Consider the following 6004-nt stretch of genomic DNA (forward strand, 5'->3'; position numbering starts at 1 on the left):
AATAACCACAGCATAAATGTTTGCCTATTCTCTGTTGAAGGAAACACAATGATGCATTAAAATGTCTCTTCCTCATTTTTTGGTTTAGATAACAGAAACATCTTCACTTTAAACTTCATGAAGCTTTTGATGTTTCTTATGTTTCTTCTTTTCCTTTAGAAATGTAATTAAATTTAATTTCATTCATAATTGCTGTTGTTAAAACTCACACACCTGCTAATGACAAATTTCAGGGTCTGTGAGTATTGTAGCACTGACTTTACTGTGAACGAAGTAACAGGTACAGTAATTTTGGTTAAAATTCAAGTTCAATGACAAATTGAATTAAATGTACTATATTTTATAATTCAGTTGAGTATTTGAACAGGGATCTACAGCATCTACATTTATGCTGTCGGTCACTGAGGACTTACCTAATACAGTTATAGAGACAGTATTACTGTTCTTTATATGATGTGAGCTCACCCTGCTACCATAGCACTGATATTCACCACTGTAATCTGTAGATGTAATTTCTAATCTGAAGTCTTTGTCTGTGTCATAGGGCACAAATTCTCGACCGTCCTTCTTGATTTCATAATACCAGTCAGTGTCTTCTCCTTCATTCATGTCACATTTGAAGGTAACAAACTCTCCGATGAAAAAACTGGACCAGCTGGGTTCAATAGTTAACACAGCATCTAGAATCCAACACAACCACAAAGTTAACAAACTGAAACACTTTTATGCACAAAACAATCTGTGACAGTACGTGCATACACTGTTCATATATTGTTCATATATATATTTTACTATTCAAGGCACAAACTGTGTTTATATTCATAAAATTATAAATATAGTGATGAAGAATGAAATAAAAACAAAAATTTGAAGTGCTTAAGACTGATACAGTAGTTAAGATGAATCTTTTGTGAATGCATAAAAGAGAAAAACAAAGAACGTGAAAACTTTTCAGTCACCTTGAGCATGTCCAGTGCAGAGTAGCGTACAGAGCACTACAATAAAGGAAAAAAAAGCTTCAGACATTATCAAATAAAAGACACTCAAATATGTGTGTAAAGGTAGTCAATCATCTGGGTCATGGTAGTATATTTCTGCCATATTTGAGTGTCTAAGGAGCTCGGTGAGAAAGTGATTGGAATTCTTTAAGTTTCCTGACGGTGTTTCATATCTTTGCTGAGAAGATTCTTCAGTTCTAAAACCAAATGGTGGAGAATCCCAGGTATTTAAACCCTAGTGGTGGAATCCCTTAAGAAAGCCGTTAACTCCTAAATATTGATCATTCGCCTCATCACATGAGCCAAGGTGTGAACAACAGTGTGGGTCACTATCACCAGAGATTTAACTGTTTTAAATCCTGTCCCGTCTGAAAGTCTTTGGAATCAGAAATACAATCTGAACAAATTGCTGTGTCAAACACATTTTTCTTTTCCAAGGTCAGCTACGAAATTTTCTACAGGCTCCACTGGTTCATATCTGAATTCTTATCTGTTTATTTCTTCATATCTATTTGTGTTATTTCAGCTGTTACATTATATACGGTACACAGCACCTGGAACACAAAAATATGAAAATGCACAGAAACATTAATAAACAATCTTAATGTGGTGTATGTGTGTGTGAGAGAGAGAGGATGTCAAGTCTGAGTGTGTATGTGTCTTAGTCATGAAATGTACTTGATAATGAGGGTGGCAAGTTGCAATAACAGACAGACAGAGATGGATCGGGGAGAAGTGGGCCATTTGCAGCCCTCAATAGTACCGAAGACTTACAAGGTTTCAAAATTATTTTAAGACCTTGCCTCACCCTATACATGTGGCCTACTGACATCACCTGATGCAAAATGTTAGTAGGGATTGAGGATCCCAGGGAGGGATCTTTGAACTGCATTGTAGGTGGCACACAGTAAGGAAAACCACCACTAGGGTTTAAATACCTGCATTCTCCATCTATTGGTTTTAGAACTGTAGAAACTTCTCAGATGAGAGGAGGAGCGTCTTCACAAAACTTCAAGAAGTAAAGTTATCTTCTGTCCAAGCTCTGTAGACATTCAAATAGCTCATAAAAAACACTTGTGGTTGTACCAGTGTCTACTATGATTTATATATATCAAATTATCACTGATGGAGAAACAAACCTTTGTTAGATAAACTAAACCAGCTCCACTCTGATCTGAGTCAGTGCACTAAAATCTAATCCAGTCTACAAACAACCATGTTGGTAACAAACATGAGAGTCCTCTGATCACATGACCTGAAATGGTACAAATGACTGATGCTCTGTTCTTCTTACTAAAACATGTTTATGGATCAGTGTGAATCAAACAATAGAAGTCAGTGATGTACTCACAGAATAGGCCCAGCTCACAGAGCAAAGTGGCTCCCATCCTCACATCCAGCAGTGACACGTCTGAAAACTTCTACAACTTTCTGTAAAGAGAGAGAGTGAAGCAGCAGCACAGCAGATACCAAAGAGCTGTGAAGGAAACAAAGATTTTTTTCAACTTCTTCTCTCTGCTTCCTTCCTTTTTCACTGACATGACATACTTAACAGGATCTGATCACAGCATGACGTGTTTATACTCTTTTATATTCATTTCAATTTTCATCTGTCCGGGGTGTACCCCACCTCTCATCCTAAAACAGCTGAGACAGGCTCCAAATCATCTGAGAACCAGAACTTCATAAACAATTAAGAAAATAGATTCATAGAAGAATAAAGTTTTAACTGATGCTGATAAACAGAGATGTCATTATAAAACTAAAAATACATCTGAACTGACAAAGCTGAGCTTGACTCATTTAAAGTATTTCATTACACTAATGCAGATTTTTTAACATGAAATTGTAGTTTGGTGATAAATTCACCCACATGTCGTGAGCAAGCTCAAGCTAAACAGAAATAGTGTCGTTAACCAGAAGTGGGCGTGAGGCAAGAGGAAGTCCTGCCCTCTCTCTCAGATTAGAACGCTATGACTTTAAAAGTGCTGTTGTGTTTATGGTGATGTCAGCTGGGCTGAGTTCCTGAGGCTCATGGGTAACTTGACAATTGTTGCCCACATCAGTGTGACAAAGTTTCACACTTCGTACTTTATTTTTTACAGAAGAATAGGAAGAAAATAAAAAAAGAAGTAGAAACACAAAGTTGCTTCACCCACAGTTACACCTGTTTATTTTTATTTATATTTATTCTTAAATGGGCACCTGCTACACACAGAGCTTAATACAAACAGGACAACTCACTGGCAGTCAGTGTTTTCCCTTTTCTGGCTTCTGGAAACCCTCAAAGTGACAGAAGCTTTAATTTCATTAAAAAAAAACCTCACAAGAGATACCACAGAGTGGGAGTTTTGCAGCACTTTTCTAGTTTTAATGACTATTAAAAGTTAAAAACGTAAGCCACATTTAAAAAGCTGTTTATTCTGTACAGTTTAAGTACTTTAAATTTCACTGCAATTCTATGATCACCACATAATGATGCATGTCGGTGGACAAATATATGATGCAGATGAGCTAAACGGCTTCTGTTGAGGAGCTAAATAAAGGCCTATTATAACCTTTATCTCAAACCGTCTGGATCAGTCATATCAGATAGAAACTGCTACATCAACAGTTTTGTAGCAGATAAATTCTTTGCTGTTTTTTTGCTTTTGGCAGAACAGGAAGTCTTTGATGTGCAGGAGTATACTGAGTATTAACAGGGCAAATTTGTCTAAACTAGCTGCTGGGGCAGTGCAGTGGCTATGTATGCATCCCGGGTGTTTGGATAGAAGGTCCAGAGTTGTACTGTCCCTGTATTGGTCCCTGTGCTGCCCGGCTGGCCTTGTGTGGCTACATGCGTTTTGGTTTTCTCTCTCTCCTCTCTCCCGCTAGGTGCTGTCTGGGCGGAGCTCATTGTGGGCTCGTGGACATGTCAAAGATCAGCCACATAACTGATTTGATAGCAATGTTTTGTGTAGTGCAATAGACAAAAATGCCCCATTCACTACAACTAAAACCATATTTTTAATCTCTTTGCCACTGCAGTATAAAACCATTTAATTCAATTCAGGTATGTATATTTTTATTACATTAAATTTAAAGAGTGAAATGGTAGTATTTCTAAAGTTATTTATTGATATTTAAATTATGAAAAGCAGCTTTTCGATATTTTAGGTCTTTCACGTTTTTAGGTAAAATAAGCACACACAAAACAAAAGCAAACAACAACAACACAAAGCTGGCAAACCCACCCGATTGACCAAAATCAACTCAAAATACTCCCACACACAACAGAACCTCCTCTCTTCCTCCGTATCTCTGAATAGAATGATCAGTGGTTTGCTGTCTCTCACCATCAAAACACTCCACAAATCCCACAAATGATACACTCCCTTATAAACCATTGAATCAGGTACTAAAGCAGTTAGGTTCTAAATAAAGCTTCGGACGTCACTGATCACGTGACTCTGGCCAAATGAGTCAAGCCTTGACACTGTGCTTCTGAAGCAGTGGGTTGGTTTCTTTTGGTCACATGCGCTGGAGCGTCAGCTTCATCACTAACAGGATGAAACCTCTGGCAGAACCAGGCTCAGGGAGGGGCGGGGCCATCTGCTGCGACTGGTTGGGGTGAGAGAAGGAAAACAGGATAAAGACATGCTGTGGAAGAGAGACAGAGGTTAATAACAGATATGATTCAATGCAGAGAGGTCTATTAACACATAGTGAGTGAGAAAGGTGACTGGAAAGGAAAAACTCAATGCATCATGGGAATCCCCCGGCAGCCTACGTCTATTGCAGCATAACTAAGGGAGGATTCAGGGTCACCTGGTCCAGCCCTAACTATATGCTTTAGCAAAACGTAAAGTTTTAAGCCTAATCTTAAAAGTAGAGATAGTGTCTGTCTCCCGAATCCAAACTGGAAGCTGGTTCCACAGAAGAGGGGCCTGAAAACTGAAGGCTCTCCCTCCCATTCTACTTTTAAATACTCTAGGAACAACAAGTAGTTCTGCAGAGTGAGAGCGAAGTGCTCTAATAGGGTGATATGGTACTACAAGGTCATTAAGATAAGATGGGGCCTGATAATTTAAGACCTTGTATGTGAGGATCAGGATTTTGAATTCAATTCTGGATTTAACAGGAAGCCAATGAAGGGAAGCCAAAACAGGAGAAATATGCTCTCTCCTTCTAGTCCCTGTCAGTACTCCTGCTGCAGCATTTTGGATTAGCTGAAGGCTTTTCAGCGAGTTTTTTGGACATCCTGATAATAATGAATTGCAGTAGTCCAGCCTGGAAGTAATAAATGCATGAACTAGTTTTTCAGCGTCACTCTGAGACAGGATATTTCTAATTTTAGAGATGTTGTGTAAATGGAAGAAAGCAGTCTTACATATTTGTTTAATATGTGCGTTGAAGGACATGTCCTGGTCAAAAATGACTCCAAGGTTCCTCACAGTGTTACCGGAGGCAAAGGTAATGCCATCCAGAGTAAGAATCTGGTTAGATACCATATTTCTAAGATTTTCAGGGCCAAGTACAATAACCTCAGCTTTATCTGAATTAGAAGCAGAAAGTTAGCGGCCATCCAGGTCTTTATGTCTTTAAGATATTCCTGCAGTTTAACTAATTGGTGTGTGTTATCTGGCTTCATGCATAGATAGAGCTGGGTGTCATCTGCATAGCAGTGAAAATGTATGCTATGTCTTCTAATGATACTGCCTAAGGGAAGCATGTATAATGTAAACAGAATTTTTCCTAGCACTGAACCCTGTGGAACTCCATAATTGACCTTAGTGTGTGAAGAGGACTCTCCATTTACATGCACAAATTGGAGTCTATTAGATAGATACAATACAAACCACTGCAGCACAGTACCTGTAATACCTACAGCATGTTCTAATCGCTCTAATAGGATATTATGGTCAACAGTATCGAACGCTGCACTGAGGTCTAGCAGGACAAGCACAGAGATGAGTCCACTGTCAGAGGCCATAAGAAGATCATTTGTAACCTTCACTAAAGCTGTT

At 38.6% G+C, this 6004-nt stretch overlaps 1 long non-coding RNA gene across 1 annotated transcript; it reads right to left on the reverse strand.

Annotated features, from left to right (window-relative positions):
- Positions 1-260: 260 nt before the first annotated feature.
- Positions 261-2470, reverse strand: LOC146390837 (uncharacterized). The gene is made up of 3 exons (XR_014799872.1): positions 2350-2470; positions 960-995; positions 261-680 (listed from the first exon to the last, which is right to left on the reverse strand). It is a non-coding gene; the product is annotated as an uncharacterized LOC146390837 (long non-coding RNA).
- Between the last annotated feature and the right edge of the window lie 3534 nt (positions 2471-6004).

This window comes from Perissodus microlepis, chromosome 3 (assembly GCF_051167445.1).
Source record: "Perissodus microlepis isolate ML-2025 ecotype Zambia chromosome 3, ASM5116744v1, whole genome shotgun sequence".
In the NCBI taxonomy this organism is placed as follows: Eukaryota; Metazoa; Chordata; class Actinopteri; order Cichliformes; family Cichlidae; genus Perissodus; species Perissodus microlepis.